The 17,605-nt window shown below is 39.9% G+C and overlaps 1 protein-coding gene across 4 annotated transcripts in view; it reads left to right on the top strand.

Annotated features, from left to right (window-relative positions):
• Nucleotides 1-512: 512 nt before the first annotated feature.
• LOC121645573 (spectrin beta chain, non-erythrocytic 1-like) overlaps nt 513-17,605 on the top strand; it is a 101,093-nt gene continuing 84,000 nt past the window's right edge. For 3 of the 4 annotated variants that reach the window (XM_041994071.1, XM_041994069.1, XM_041994072.1), the window contains exon 1: nt 513-864. The gene's annotated coding sequence lies outside the window, so the exon portion shown is untranslated. Of the gene's footprint in view, nt 865-986; nt 1,030-17,605 lie in introns of all 4 variants that reach the window. The other variant, XM_041994070.1, reaches the window with a different exon arrangement.

Genomic DNA, 17,605 nt, shown 5'->3' with positions numbered 1-17,605 from the left:
TAAGTTTGATTTTATTTATTTAAATATATTTTTAAGGTTTTGGGGAGGGTTAAGGAAATTGTGGGATAGATCAATTTGGATATAGACTATATTTTCATTATATCGCCTTGCAACCATTTTTTTCTTATGAAAAGCATACTGGAGCAGTCATAAATATTCCGAAATTCACATTTTCTAGGTTCAGCTGTAAACCTGAGGTTTGAGGAAATATATGGATATAAAATATATGGAAAAACACGGATCATAATTAAAGCTGATATAATTGTTTACTTATTTATATGTAATTTTGATATTCATATTCATTTTTATTCTGACATATATAACTATATATTTTGCCTTCCAGCCCTTGTAAGACACGTCCTCTGGTGGCCGCCATTGGCAGTCTCTCTCTCTCTCTCTCTCTCTCTCTCTCTCTCTCTCTCTTTCTCTCTTTCTCTCTCTCTCTGCCTTCCGCACTGATGCTGGCATTTCTCTCCAGAATCACCAGCGGAGAGGAGAGGGAGGAGGAGGAGGAAGGAGATGTTGTGTCAGGTGGAAACGGGGACCTCTATGGATATCATCATCACCCTCCACCGGCTCGCAACCTCAGCACCGACTGCATCTCTCGACCGGCGGTTACCGCTGCAGGCACACAGTGCCCTTTTTATGCACCAAGACGTTTTATTTCCGTGGTGCACCCTCCCCAGCCTGCACCTGCTGTTACCCAGATAAACCGCTTCCTCGTGTAATAGGGGCTAATCGAGGAAAGACCCTGCAGGAATAAAAGCGGAGCGTCACTATCCTCCATTGATAACTCCTCATCGATTCAACCAGCTGCGTCTTAGAGGAGGACAAATCCAGTCAAAAAACTGACTGGACCAAAAGGTGAGGCATATTAAAGACAAGAAGATTAATCTTTTCTCAGTGGAATGTCGTTTTGTTTTGTCATTTCTTGTGTGGGAACAAGGAATCGATGTACATGTGGGGTTTTTCTTCGCTTTTTGCAGGAAAGCCGGCCTGCATTTGGGTGCAGGGTACCGCAGTGATCCGGTGAGGGGACGCATTGTTTCATGTCCTTTCCTTTCTTTTCTTTTTTTAACCGCATGTGTTACGGGATGTAGCAAGTCTTCCCAATGTTCTTGCCAGATTTGATCGTCATATTTGAACGACTTTGCTTGAGAAGCAGAATAGCGGCCTAGCAGATAGACTGCTATGTTGGTGCATGTTTCACCGACTCAGCTTTGGCATTTATACAACCTTTAACTCTGATTTACAGACAGTCCCTTTGGTTTTTATGGGATTTAGACAAATTAGGCTTTCATACAAACAGCAACAGAGCCTCTACAGTAGAGCTCTACTAATTATAAAGTTTACAATCTGCCTGTGGTCTCACATGTGACCTGACATTACTTTAGCATGTATGTCCTTTTTGTTAGCACTTATTCTCTGATTCAGAGGACGTTTAATTTCTACAGGGAGTATACTTTAGTTAAGGGCTACAGTAAACAGCTTATCAGATGTTCAAATGTGTTTTAAGTTGGTTTGCCAGTGTTAGGTGTTTGTGGTTGCGAATACTTAAAAAAAAATGTGTTAAGGTCACTTTAAGAAATAAAGTCAGTGTTGTGTTAGCATCCAGATTAAACAGCTAATAGTACTTTAGGTGAGTTTAGTGAGTTTAACTCCTCTCACTGATATTCCTTCTGGGTTTTATATGGTACATAATAGCAAAATAAATCAATTAAAGTAGATGTGTAACGTTTTAATATCTGTAACAGACTTACAGAATGTTTGCGGTGCATTTTTGGTGTACAGCTGTTTACTGATTAGTGAAAACATCATACTTCATGATACATATTACGTATAGTGATATTTCTACAAGACAAAACTGAGCCTCTGTTATGTTTAAAAGTTTAACTATTTTTTTATTTTTCCCTTTTTATTGTAAAGCAAATATCTGGAGGCAGTTATGGCATACAGTTTAATATTTATTGTAACCTCTGCGTGGTCTAAATTACACCGTGTACTTGAAATACTTGTACTGCAAATACTGAATGAAACCTTTGATTTAAATTAACACCACTTCCTCTGGTAGTTTTTAGTAGTATCTTGGTAGTAACTTGCCATAGTTGAGGATGTGTCATTATGCTCTGTCTGCTCACAAATTCCTGGACTGAGAAGTTGAGATCAGGGTCCTGCAGGGGCCTTGCCATCTATTACAGGCGTGTTTGATCCAGTTCTTTGTGACTCAGCCTGTACCGTGCATGTGGAATCTTAGTAATGCTGCAGAGTGTTTGGGACCAGTCAGATGCTTAAAATAACTGTTGTGTTAACTTCTGTTAAATGTTTTTTATACAGTGTACAATACTGTAATAAAGTATAACCTCGCTGCATTACAGTATGACATTCTCTTCCTTTGGCTGAATATTAAGAGTCTCTTTGGGAGACAGAAGCTCTCTGTTGGTGCTCCGTTATGTTTTGGACCACAAGGTGACAGTTTTGATTAAGACTTGCAGTCTTGCCAAGTCAGAACTGGGCGTGGGCTTCTGCTCTTGCTTCAGGATGTTGTTTTACTCTGCTGAGGTGAAATGAGTGAAAGTGACTCAGTGCAGTGTGTAAAATGCGTATTGTGTGACGTCAAACTGAAGGATCTTGCATGTGTGAAAGTGAGGAAGTGAGGGAGAGCTTGTGTGTCTGCAAGAATGATCTGGATTTTTGCTATTCTTGCAAAGTGACATCATTCTGGATGAAGCATAAAGACAAAAACTCAAAGATAATGAATGAAAGGTTAACTAAAGTTATCTTCATCAATACTTTGCAATCACATTTTCCCAAAATGTGTCACATGCAGGGCATTTGTTATTTAACTGGCAATAAATGTACACGGGCTGCATGGTGGTGTGGTGGTTAGCACCACGGCCTCACAGCAAGAAGGTCGCTGTTTGAGCCTTGGCCAGGAGGAGGTTTGAACCTGGGGGGTCGGTGGTGTTTCTGTGTGGAGTTTGCATGTTCTCCCCGTGTATGCGTGGATTCTTGTGCGGGTTCTCCGGCTTCCTCCCACCGTCCAAAGACATGTGTGTTAGGTAAATTAGTCACTAAATTCTCCCTAGGAGTAAGCTTAAGCGTGAATGGGTGTTTGTCTCTGTGTTGGCCCTGTGATGGACTGGTGACCTGTCCTCTCACCTGCTAAATGCTGGGTTGGGCTCCAGCTTCCCTGCGACCCATGTAATGGACAAAGCGGTACAGATAGTGAATGAATAAATGTACACATAAAGATGAACGTTGTGTTTAATTCTCCATTTGAAGTCCTGTACACATGAGCATGGGCATAACAAGATACTCGTAGTGTCCTGTTGGTGTGATGATACTAACGGAAAGGGGTAATTTAAACTTCGTGGTGATCTGATTCAGGGCTCGGTAGTCGATGCAGGGCCGCAAGCCACTGTCCTTTTTCTCCACGAAGAAGAAGCTGGAGGCTGCTGGTGATGTGGACGGTCGAATGTAGCCCTGTGCCTGGGTCTCGGCTACATAGTCCTCCATGGCTTTGGTTTCTGGGATTGAAAGTGGGTAGATCCAGCCTGCTGGAAGCTTACCCCTGGGGATTAGGTCAATAGTGCAGTCCCAAGGGCAATGTGGGGGTAACTGAGCTGCTCGTTGTGGGCAAAAAGCATCCTTGAAGTGCCTGTACTCAGGAGGAATGTTGTCAAAAGGGCGAATATTTGGGCTTTCTATGGAGGTGGACCCTAGTGTGACCTCGGTGACCGGCTTGGGTTGTGGTAGCCGGGGAAAACAGGAAGGGTAACAGGTGGAGCCCTATCGCAGTACTTCCCCAGTTTTCCAAGAGAGTATGGGATTATGGTGCTGTAACCATGGTCGCCCTAGAATGATATCGACCTTAGACTGCTCCAATACCAGCAGGGAGATCTGTTCTTGGTGTAAACAACCTATTTTGAGTGTTAAAGGCGGGGTCTGGAGCTGAACAGTGCGCTGAGTGAGTTTTGTGCGCGTGATGGACTGGACGCAGGGGTGTTGGACAGCGGTGGCACCAGAGCTGTAGACGGCATCTTAGGGACCCGGAGATGAAGTTCCCCGCGAAGCCGGAATCGATGACAGCTGTGGCTGTCAAAGAACCATCAGGTAGTGACAAAGCAACTGGTGTGGTGAGGGGATCAGATGGTATAGATGTTACAGTAGCCAGACTCACCCATGGACGTGGAAGACGAACGGGGCATCCATCAATAAGATGCCCGGCCTGGCCACAGTAAAGACAGAGCCCGTTTAAGAGGCGTTGGCGCTGCTCAGTGGGGGTAAGACGTACTGCATCCACCTGGATGGGTTCAGGGTTGTGGATGGACGGTGTTGCAGCCACTGGTGGAATGTCCTGGAGGCAGCTTTCCCTTCTGTGGACAACCTGAATGGTGAGCTGGATTAATTTTTCTAAGCCCAAGCTGTCATCGTGGGTTGAGAGTTGCAGACGAAGATCTGGTTTGAGACTCATCCTGAAATGAGTGAGAAGGGCTGCTTCATTCCATCCGCTTGCCGCTGCCAGGGTGCGGAATTTCAGGACGTGTTCCGTGATGGGGGTGTGTCCTTGTTGAAGGCGAAACAACCGCTCTTGTATGGTGGCATCTCTGGAGGGGATTCCGAACACTTCCTGGAAGTGTCGTGTGAATTGGGTGAAGGATTGCGTCACCGTGCTGTTTTGCTGCCAGATAGCTTCTGCCCACTGAAAGCAGGGAAATGATGTAGGTAATTTTTGATCGATTGGTGGGGTACCTGCTGGGATTCATTTCTAGGTGGAGAGAGCACTGGAGCAGGAATCTGCTGCACTGCTGAGGATCGCCAGAGAAACGGTTGGAGGGAGAATCCATCCTCTGTTTTGTTCTGGTCGGACCTTCTGTTATAAAGGACCTCAAGCAGACAGATCAGATCAAGGCTTTTATTCACAGAGAAGGATCTTTACACTGGATTTTATGACTTGGAGTAGCCCAGAGGAGGACTCTGGAATCAGGAAAATCGCCAGGGAGTCGAGACCGGGAAGGGGGAAACAGGAAGGTCCAACAGTGCTGAAACGAGGTCTGACAGGGAGTGAATTTGTAGTTGAAATATATATAGTCAAAGGCTCAGATTGAGTGCAGGTGCGACTGATTAGTATTCAGGGGACTGACTCTGATGATGCGTGACAGGTGTGTCCGTGGCAGGGCCTGGTGTGGATGTAACACTGCTCAGTTAAAACCTTCACTCTTTCTGTACAGCCAGGGTGTCGAGAACAAGCTGCCAGAACTCCCAAATCAGGGCTGCAAGAAAAAAATTACGTCATTTTGTTCTCCACCTCGAGAACAAGAGCAAAGTTGTCAGTTTTTGCAGAGAATGTAACAAGCTACAGTTTGGAAAGATTTATACGCTTTCGCAATAGAAAAAAAAACAAAACAAAAACACTTTTCCAGTGGGTTTTGTTGTTGTCTTGTGTTGTCTGGAGTTAAATTAAGATGTTTAAAAAGTAGTTTTTCTGAGATGGGAGACTAAATGATGTAGAATTTCATGTTGTCGTGTTCAAATAGTGGAGGATTTTATTCACATTTATTGTGTAGAGTTATCAAAGACCAATAGGTAGTAAGCAACTGTGTTAATGCTAAAAACCTGCATAGTGTACTTTTTCCTCAGAAAATATGGTTTATAATTGAGGAGTGAATTGGCAATGAACAACACTGACAAGCAACACTTTTAAGGGCATAGAAATCAATAAAACTCTGATACCGATCATACGTGTATGGTGGGTCATAAGATATAATTAAAGGCTGAATAATTAGGATTTTTTCTGTAAAAAATTATTTAAAATGTTCTTATTTGTTGTGAGGGAATGCAGGTATGGAAGCGAGTAAAAGAAGCGGACCAGAAATAGTTTCAGAAAAACCTAAAAAGCCTCGGCATCCTGCTAAAAAAGGCAAATGACCAAAAACGGAATAAAACGAGGATTAGTATTGGAGGATCTTTTGCAAGGTGGAGAAGGAAATGCAAGAAAGGAAAGATGAGATTTTTTATATGTTCGAAACCTTAAACATGAAGATACAAAATCAGGCATTTAACAGTTTTGATCATACTGTGTGCAGTAGCTCCGATAATCTCAGCACAGAACAACACACACTTAACGATGCTGTCCCGCAACCGATCTAGAATCTAGTCCTCCGAGCCGGAAATCTCGCGTGACCAAACGCAATCTAACAAAAAAACAAAGAAGAAGAAACGTAGCAAAAACTGGAAAACACAACACCCAGCATGGAAGAGGATATACAAGACGAGGGAATGATGGTGGTTGTGGGACTATTGTTAACAGAAAAAGCCAGAACTGAAAAAATAACAAACTGGAGAAAGTGTGAACACAGACTTTATATTCTTCCTTGTTCCACAGTCAGCTCGCTCTCTGATTGGCTACCTTCCGTTCCACGTCACAATCCACAGTCACAATTCAGGAGTCGTCGGCTTTCCTCACACGTCAAGAGTTAATATTAATAAATATTGAGCATGTTTAATACTTCCGATTGTTGACCATGACCTGTTTCGAAGTCGATTATCATGACAAATACGCTCTTAACACACGTCAGACAAAATGATCATTTTATAGGAAAATGTTATAAGACTCAAGATAATCGGGCGTTTGTCATCCTTGGTTGGGAAGGGGCAAAACTGGGACAAAAACAGCCCAATAATCTTTATTTGTGTACCAGGCCTAAAGGTGCTGCACTCAATGACAAGTGATCATTTTAAAAATTCTCATTTTCTGACATAAAACACCCATTAAAGTCAGATTTTATCGTTTAATAAGACCTTAAACAAAGATTGAGCAGAAAGCTATTACCTTATTTCCTCAGTTACGTGAACTATATGACTAATTGTAAGGTTGGACGTAAAGAAGAAAGCAAAAAACAAGATTAAGAGTTTAAATTTACAATTTGGATTGTATAAGTGCAGCATTGTTGTGAAGGAGTTGTGAAGGAGGAGACTGAAAAACTCTGTAAAGTGATGTAAGTTTTTGCTGCAGATCTGAACGCAGGGGCGTAGCACGGAATTCTGGGCCCTTTGTACAAACCATCTTGGTGGGCCCCTATATGGAGTTGATTGATAGTTCTCATGCATAAGTTTTCCATGGTATAAGACTAGTTTAACTCTAAATGGCAAAATGGCTTCTCTGTCTTGGTTCATCTTGCAGATACTGCTGCATTGCTTAGCCTCTCACTGTTTTTTCTGTTCTTCTTCTCTCCTCAACCTCCTCGCTAGCTTCAGAGCAAACTTCACTTCCTACCACTTCACTTACATCTTCTGTATGGATGTGTCCCAAACCGCGCACTTCTATACTTCGAACACTACATTTAAGTGCTTAGTGCGCTGACACAGAAATTTCAGTAAAAACTCAGTGCACTGAAAGTACCCGGATGCTGCCCTAAACTCGGCCAAAAATCTAGTGCGAAATGATGGACACTACGCGCACTAAACGGACGCCATCTTGCTGACGTAGTGGAAGGGGAGGGACTTTCAACCAGTTTTTCAGAGCTGGCAGCCACCGACTCATTGGTACCGAAGCATGCGGAGGGTATTTTCTACTGTTGTAAGTATGAAGTTATTTGATCAAAATTTAATATAAACTGCAGCATGCTTCTTATCTCTTCTATCCCTGATGACAGTTATGGATCTGATCATTTGTTGGAGGCTGCAGTAGAGTTGGCAACGTAAATATTAGCAGTTTTATAGCCGATTTCGCGGATGTAGATGGGCTATAAGTGTTAAAAATGATTAATACTATAGGTTCCGTATGTTTATTCATGAATGTTGAACCTCCAGATTAAGCACTGCGGGGTCTCTGGCATAAACCAAATGGTCCTTGATCTGAAAAATGATTAGGAAACACCGCTGGTTTAGAGAAACGGCCCGTTTCCATGGTACCGCGGACGAAGCCGTAGCTGATTGTACATCACTTTAGATAAGTGACTGCAAAGTACCCATAAAGTATATAATAATGTTTGCTTTTATATAAACTTCCATTCTGTGTTCACCGTAGGTCACTGTGGCATCAAACTACCGAGCCAGCAGTGGCACTGAGGCATTTACCACCTGCAGGCTAGGACGGCGGCAAGAGAGAAATGTTTTAATAAAATATTTAAATAAAATGTTTTCTGCATCCCTGTTTTAGCGTCTTCATTACTGCATTTCATATTTTAAATGATGGTTTCTAGTATAATCGGTTTCCTGTTGCAGACGTGAACGGTATCAGTGTAAACACCAATGAAAACACATGCATAATGTAACATACTTTAATTCAGTTAAGATATCTTTGCTTATTTAAAAGCTGTTTTTTAGTGTTTTAAATTGCACTTTATACTAACAGGTATGGGGGAGACATGCAAAGACACCTGAACGTGTGCTGATGGTTTCTATTGTTATCTACTGAGATAGATCAATACAGTGGAGGCCACGGTTCTTTGTTTCACTAATGAGGCCTTTTAAAAGGCATTTAATAGCATAAAAGTATGATGACATGCAAACACGTATGTTAACGTGATTTTGGATTTTGGAAGAAAAAATTATAAATGGAGCGGCGCTGCTAAGCAGGTACGTCACTACCGGTAAGTGCAAAACATTAGTGCTCAATTTGGATCAGGACTTACCCACGATAGTGTGCACTACAGAAGGTAGTGCTTAGTGCGCACTACGCACTACCTTCCAGTGCACTCATGTAAGTGCGCGGTTTGAGACACACTCTATCTCTCGCTCTGCTGCAAGGAGGACAGACCCCATACAAGCTAGATACAATATTATCTCAACCTGCTTATAACATAAAACACAATATAGTAAAACTTGATGTAAGTGTTACTGGGATTATTTAGTTTGAACCAGCTACAGTTTATTGATTGTAAACTGAAAAACTTAACTGTTTCCATGAGCTCAGTGATCATCTGAACATGATGATGAACCTTCTGCTGCTGCTGTGTCTGGAACTGCGGACCATGTGGTTGATGGACAATGTTAAAGTGGTGCCGAAAGGTTCAATATATATGACTGCTATTCAATAAACCTGTTGCTAGGTTACACCAACAAACACCAGAATCAGGTTTTGTATTGTACCTCCAGTCTGACTATAAACATCTCTTTTATCTTAACATGCAGGCTGGACATCTTTCTGATTCATGTCCCTTATTTTCTAGTTAATGCAAAGAATGAAATAATTCAGTAATAATTAGAAGACAGCCCTTTTCCAGGTTAGATATTTTTAGAAGTTATTGACTTAAAAGCACCAAGCCTAGGTAATATAACAATCTGACTCTGACCTATTAATTGGTTATTGTGGTCTTAAAGTTGGAGAATTCTCCTGCTGTTTTATTAATTAAAAAAAAAAAGATAGTAGATAATTTGTCTGGTGCATTCAGTTTTTCAGACAACATGATGTCAGTTGCATTTTCACAATCCTGAAATTACGAGGAATCTATTGATATGAAATATGTCATGACTGATCACTGGGGAAGACTAAAATATCGAAACAAAGTCGAACTGTTTTTATTGTGAATTGTAAAATCAAATGATTTGCTGTAATAACGGATGATTTTCTGATAGTAATCAATCTGTGTTGTACTTAAATGAATCCTAACGTGTTGCCTACAGACAACTGCTGCTGATATCGGCTGATATTAGTTCAGGTTTTGCTCACCTCTCTCTTTAAGAAATTTAAAAGAAGCTGCTGCGCCTCACTTCATTTTTTAACCCTATGTTCTTTTCTCTCCCTTTTCTGATATTCAGACTTCATATTCTTGGGGAAATACATGACTTTCTCCTCTGACTGTCTGATCCAAATATTGATACTATCGATACCAAGGCCAGTATCGGTATTGATCGATACCAGCTTGAGGGAAAAAAAAAGCCAAAGAATGTGAATGTGAGGCAACCAATAGTAGGTTTTGCTTTTTTATTTAGACAGTTTGCACTGTTGACTTAATTTTCCCAAACAATTGTGTGTGAGAAAAAAAGGGAATAACAGAGTAATTTATTATTTTGTTACGTTGTTGTTGTTATTTACAAACAAAAAAAACCCCAGAAATTTAATTTATTTTGCTTCTGCCAGTCAGTTTGTTAATAAAATATGTTTTATTTGACCAGAATCTTTATACTGTGCTTCATTATGAAAATAATAATGGTAAATAATAAAAGGCAAACTCTTTAAATGATAGTGAAATTTTAAGCAAAAGGTATCGTATCGATATTGGTATCGGTGATACTTGCCCTGGATTTACTTGGTATTGGATCGTTACCAAAATTTGCGGTATTGCCCAGCCTGACAGTCTGGCTGCTCTCTCTGTCTAAATGGTGCAAGTGTGGACTAAACCATTTTGCACAATTTTAGAGGGCTGATAGGGTCCTTTAAATTTTCTTGCACTCATTGATACGTGTTCACTGGATTAATCAGCAACATTTCCAAAAACAGAGGATGCTCATAATTCTCAGTAGAGATATAACATATTAATAATATAGCAGAGTTCATCTGATGTGTCGGATTTGATGATGAAGAGGAATAAAAAGAGGAATAAAACTAAGCACCTGGCCCTCATTAATCTTTTTCATTCACTAACTCTCTATTTAAACTCTTTTTTTTCCATCTTTGCCGTTTGTCTTTGTAACAACTCTCTTCTATAACATCAACCCCTATTTTGTCATGCTCTGTATTCTCCAATCTTAACCTTTAGACTATCTCTATCTCTTTTAATTATGTCTGCCTCTCTTCCTCTCAATCACACCCGTTCTCATGCCCTCTATCTTTATATTTCACCTCTATATGAAAAGTGATAGACAGTCTAACTTCCACACTTTAAGCTATTCTTGGATCATTCTTGCTGTAATATGGCCGCAGGAAATCGCTAAAGTCATTATCGTGTCTTAGGAATTAATCACCAAACGGAGGTCGTAGTTTTCAGTGCAGGGGCTCTGATGTAGATATGTGGATCCAATGTGTCCAGTCCAATGATTCAGAAGTTAAATACTGGAAATATATTGATGATGCAAGAACAAGCAGGGTGTTTAATGTTTTCCTGAAGCCTCTGCTAGTTTTAAATTACTATGTTGCATCTTTATCATATTAGCTGCTTCAGCATTAAGAAATCATTCAGTTTTCTTAATTTGTTAAGTATTATTATAGGTGAAGCTTTAGGACTGGTGGCCTTCATCGTATTGTCTTTGTTGTTTTTAGACAGCAGCGCTGTGTTATTGTTCCTATTTTCTGAACATAAAATTCTTATACATAAATGAGCTTAAACAATTATTGTGCTACCTTTCACTTTTGCAGAGGGAGCCAAAATAAAGCAGTTTGTTTCCTACTTAGTGGCATTTTGACCTACGATTTTGACCTACGATTAAAGGTGGGTAACACATATTATTCAATATTATAACTCAGGGACAACTATGATCCATGTAATGCAGCAAGCAAGTTTAGCAGCAATTAGTTTAACCCCTTAAAATCCTGCAATTTTTTTTTAGCCTAAATTAGGTTTTTATGGATAAAAGACATATTGTGGACCAACTATTTTACTGGACCCTTGCTAATGTAACAGGAGTTACAGCATCATCTGCTACTGGAGTACAATATGGCAATAATCATAGCACGGTGCAGGGGCATTGCTAGGCATAAAGCTCTACTGGGGCACAGGCCCCCCACCACATATCTCCCATCTCCCACACACACACACACACACGCACACACACACACACACACACACACACACACACACACACACACACACACACACACACACACACACACACACACGTGTACACTGCCCCATTTCTACCAAAAATACTAATTGAGATATTAATGAGTGTAAGAAAATATTTATTTTAACAAACATGAACACTTTCAACATGGCAGCAAAAGCATAAATGCCATAATAAACGATGGCAAGTCAGAACTCTCTTCATACACATTCCACAGTTATGGTTATTTCCTGGGTTTCAGGGTGTTAGTTCAACTCATTCTGAACAGTGTGTTTAATCTTTGAGCATTAAAGCGTACTGCCTATTTTTCAATTCCACAAAGTGGTCCATCACTTCACTGTGACTCAACTTTAAGAAAGTCAGGAAGAGTTGTGTCTTGTTTGGATGGTCATCTGCTTCAATTCAGCTGTGGTTTGAAGTGACTGGGTCACTTGATTTAGAAGCTATTTGAGTTTCCCAGTTTGAGTTTCACGGAAAGCCTGTCATTTGTTGATGGTCCCTAAACGAGACGCTGGTAGCTCCAGTGCAAATGTGGAATATCCAACCTAAAACTGATTTCACCGCGGTCTTACCTCCCTCTTTCTCATCTCTGCTTGCTGCTTCCCTGTCTCTGCTTCGGGTGAAGAATTTCCTGATATCCATCTACAGAAGTCACGCGATATGTTTCAGTTAGTATAAGTTCATTTGGTTTCATTTATAAAAATAATCTAAAATTTACTGTTTTTGTGACACATTACGAGACTTCAAACTGCGCTGTGCGCTCACCTGAAACACGCGAGAGCTGCGTGTGTGTGTGGTTCACCTGCTGCTCGTGCACGGACATGCAGTGACAGAATATGCCCCTGAGCTGTTTCCTCTATTTGCAGTTAACGCTCTTATATATTGTCTCCTGTCTGAATTATCTGAAATAATGTATGATTAATATTTATTGTCGAAAATTAATCGTAGCATTTATACTGGGCACAGCTCATTTATACTGGGGCATGTGCCCCAGTAAATGGGGTCTGGCGACTCCTCAGGCATGGTGTATAACATGTAGTACTTGCAAAGGGGAACTGAATACAACCGAATAAAATACATATTATTTGTCATGTCCTCCCCATGGGATGCTGGTACCAGCGGGTTAAATTAACATCTGTTTAGTAGTTTGTTTAGTAAAACCATCTAGCAACTCCTGACATGTAAAACCAGAAAGAGAAGAAGAGCTGCCTATCTTTACCACCTTGTATTAACCTGTGTTGGACGCTGAGTGATTCCAACTTTTTTGCCACAAGGGATAGCTTTGAACTCACCAAGGCAGACTCTTGGTGTTTGTGATCTTCACAAATACCCAGCTGCTTTGAGAGATAAACATCTCTGGTCACCGAGGACGTTTTGGAAGCTGAATAATCCTACTGCATAATTCGGTGGTTAAGTGCTTGCCTTACAGGTTCCCCATCTTTACCATCCCATCAGTTGTCCCTCTCTCATGTTGTGGTGGCAACGTGCCAGTGTCCACTTCACAAACTGTGAAAGTCAGACAAAGAAGATGGCAGGTGAGGACAAATGGAAAAGTGTGAAGGATAATAAAAGGAGAGAGCAGGGAGGTGTCTGTGTGTGTCAGATGCTTTCAGGTGTTAGAGTGATTTATCGTGGTTACTAACAGTGACAACATCCTTGCAGAAAGAGGGGGTGATAATAATGCTGAGTAGTTTAGAGGAGAAAGCAGAAACGTTGACAGGTCAGTATATGTTTATCTATACATACACACAAACACAGTATTTCTGATACCACTAGAATACTTCCTTCAATAAGAAAATGTGATGCTTTTCTCTTTTTCTAGGTCAGCTGCTGATGGAAGTCATAATTTACAACCTGAACAGCTGTCAAGTGAACAAAAGCTTTTCTTTTATATCTCTTACAATGCAACTCAGTTTCCTCCTGACGTATCACTGAGATAAACAGGAAGAACTAGTACTCATGAAACTTTAAAAGTACAGAGATGTATAGTGCAAAGTATTTTGTTTTTTTAAAATAAATAGCAAGATATTGCAGTTCGAGTCCTAATGTTATAACTTCCCTCAGGCAAACTTTTTCATTAATTTAATTAATTCAAGAAGAATGACGTCTCAATCAACACAGAATTTAATTCTGTTGCTGATCTTCCTAACATTATGCACATTATAAAGCCCCCTCACCAGATATGTTCCCCTAGCTGCAAGAATATCACTCCATAAATGTCCCAAAATACCTGTGACTCCCAGATCCACCTGCTGAGTGTGGTCTTTGATGATTAAAATTTACTACAACTGTGTCTTTTTATTACAGTGATTACTTTTATCAGGAAATCAAGGTTATGTCCTGGTTGCCTGGTGAATAATACCACTGACCTCCTGGTTAATTACATCACTTATCATCCTTCAGTATTTCATCAGGTGCACCACTAAGTACATTGGTGCACTGCATCATAACAGGATGCCACAACAGGTGACAATTAGCTTTTTTATTATTTTTTTTTTGTTATTATTATTCTCTTTTGGTTTGTTAATTGGTTCTTCCAATGAAGGCAAATACAAAACATCACAGACAAAAAAAAAAAAAAAAAAAAAAAACTATATAAAGCAAATAAACCAAAAGACTATAGACAGAACGCCTACCCCTTTTAACATGAGCACATAAAGCAAAAATGAAATTACAATTTAAATAACAATTCTCTTGACAAACTGGAGAAGGTTCAGTATGTAAAGAGAGCTAAAAGTCTATTTTACAGTGTACCACTCCCCCTTTTAGCCACTACACCACGAGTATGTGCGTTCTGACGCCTTCATCAGACTGACTGCAGGTTTGTGCAACGTCAAAACTATTTAATGAGCCGTTAGTACATAAAGCTGCTTTATATGATTTGAAGCTCACTATGTGGTTATTTATAACCACGTGTATCACTTTAAAAATGAGGACAAACAGGTTTCTTTATTATTGTTATTAATTTTCATTCATTCTGTTTGTTATTTTTCTGTTTGTTATTATTTATTTTTATCTCCACTCTGTCTGCGTCTGTTTGCATCAGCCCACTAGTCTTGTTAAAGACCTACCCAGTCCAGTTTATAAATGCAATGCTTGTGTTAGTTGTTGCTGTTAAGTAGGCCTAACACAGATTATGTAGGATGTCACAGAGATCACACACAGACAAAGTTGAGTCCTGCTCTTGTCTCTGGCCTCATGGGGAGATCAGAGAGGATGCTGCTGCTTAAATGTTTGATCTCTCAGTGTTTCACCAGCAGACTGAATCCTGAACTGGCTGAAACATGTGTGAGCATGTGGAGTTTATCAGGACAAACCAAGTCCCTTTTCATTTGTAAGGAACTTTTAACCTGATCCTGAGTTTTTGTAGTTATATTCCCTTTTCATCTGCTCCAGGGTTGATATTTGATGTTGGAATAATTTGTTCTTTTTCTTAAATGATACAAATATGATAACAGACTTATACAGAAAGATAAAATGTCCGCAGCTTTGATTAGTGGGCAGCATGTGCAGCTTCTGCATTGGATCAACCTCACTGAAATACAAAGAAGAGCTTTGTCTGAGCTTTTGGATGAATAAATGATAAAAGTGTTTAATAAACAATGGCTTTGGGAGATGAGGATCCATCTTGTTGTCAGTTTATAGAATTTAAGCTTTTCTTTCGTAGTATTGCAATAAATAACCTATAGATGTCAGAAGTGACTGGTAACCTTTCAGCAGTCTTTACACTCCTCTCACCTGTACATCCCTGCAATCTCATACTTGTAACAAACATTAACAATGAAAATGAGGGGTCCCTAATTCCAGAGCAGGAAAGAAGTTATTTACATTTAAACCACAAAAACTTAAATAGAATTTGAATATATAAACTCTTGAAACCTCTTGACATAGACTGACATTAAAAAATAAATAATAAAAGTAATGATAATTACTACCTGGACTTAGCTAAGCAAATAGATACAAGCCGCTTATTGGATTATTGCAGGATGGATGCTCTTTCAGCTGGCAAGTTATTGAACTAAAAAGAACCCAAGGTGACATATTTGTCACATACAGTTTCTGAGACATTTTGTTTCAATTGATGGTATAACCTTTGCTCATAATCCTGTTGAACACAATCTGATACTTGTCTTCTGTCCTCTAATAGATACCCAGAAGCAGAAAACCATATTATAATATTTTTAATATATCACATGGTAATAAATAGTAGACCCCCCCCTCCCAAAAACAAAAGTCAATTTTTTGTTAAATTTTGTTACAGGGCCCAATAAAGACTTCATATTTAAAAAATAGGACTTTTCGTACCATTTTTTCATGGGTCGGGTCTTAACGGGTTAACCCTAACAGATGCGGCAAACAGCTTCTCATTTCTTAAACGTCCATGTTAAAAGACACACATCATGTCGTCGTGGAAAAGATGTTAATCTCTTTTGGAAGCGTCAAATTATTGACATCAAACTATGAAAACATCTGAACTGATGCTGAGATGTTAAAACTGGGTAAAGAACTGCCCAACACATTATTAAAAACTAGAAGGATAGTGGGGAAACAAAATCTAGAAAGATGTTGCTCGATGAAAAAAAAAACATTAGAACTGAGGGTGTTAAGGCTAAGGAAGAAGACAGGCTGGACCCAGGAAGGAGCAGGCAGCAGATCGGTAAAGGAATAACAACGTTTATTTGAGGAATGAAGAATCCAGGGTTAACAAAAAATTCTGAGGCAGGGGTGATGGCACAAGTCAAATAGAAATACAATTCTGGACACAGGGTTATATTTAATAGTGAAAGTAAGAACGTTTCCACAACAATAATGTAAAAGAAACTCAAGGTATTGGGACTAAACAGCTGGGTACCCATAAGAAAACACTTGTAAGTGAGGATAATCGGAAAGACAAGTCTTCAGTTTGCTAGAGAGCATAAAGATTGGACTCTGCAAAAGTCCAGAGAGAGAGTCCAGATTTACCCTGTTCCAGTGTGATGGGTACGTCAGGGTAGGAACAGAGACAGATAAAGTGATGCAGCCATCATGCCTAGTGTGTACTGTACAAGCCTGTGGCGGCAGTCTATGATCCGGGGTTGCTGCAGTTAAGGTCTAGGTTTATTAACATTATGAGGTCAGCTGACCACCTGAATATGAGTGACCAGGTTATTCCATCAATGGATTTCTTGACAGCACGGGCATATTCCAAGATGACAATGCCAGGATTCAGGATTGTGAAAGAGTAGTTCAGGGAGCATGAGACATCATTTTTTACACATAAATTAGCCACCACAGAGTTCAGACCTGAGCCTCATTGAGAATCTTTAGGATGTGATGGAGGAGAATTTTGACAATGACTCTTCCATCATCACTACATGGTTTTGGAGAAAAATGCAACACTGGAGGGAAAAATATGTGATGCCGCAGAACTTAACCACAGTGAATGTGTGCTGTAGTCAAAGTTCAAGGCAGTCCAGTGAAATATGTGTGTGTGACTTTTTTATATTGGCTTTCACAAGCACTGATAAGATGGATTAACAGAGTTATATCCAAGTGTCAGATTTACTGTAAATAGTAGAATTCACTTTCTGTTGTCTTTATCTTCAACATCTGAGATTTGCTGCAGGCTGTGTTCAATCTCTAGAGACAAAGTATCTCACTGCTCCAAAAAATGGATATCCAGGAGTCTGTATGTGTGAACCCATATGTGTGCCCATGTACATGCTCATTTTCATCCAGATCTTTCCTTTATTGATGACCTGAAACCCTCATGGGGATCAACGCCCCCTTTTAGTCATGTTAAATGCCATTTCTGGGATCATGGGTTGGTTTAGAGGGGCGGTGTGTTTAGATGTTAGTTGATATTTTTAAGGTTAAAGGTTAAGGTTTGTGCTTGAGTATT

The sequence above is a fragment of the Melanotaenia boesemani genome, chromosome 9 (genome assembly GCF_017639745.1).
Source record: "Melanotaenia boesemani isolate fMelBoe1 chromosome 9, fMelBoe1.pri, whole genome shotgun sequence".
NCBI lineage: Eukaryota > Metazoa > Chordata > Actinopteri > Atheriniformes > Melanotaeniidae > Melanotaenia > Melanotaenia boesemani.
This window is presented reverse-complemented; position numbering and strand designations above follow the sequence as displayed.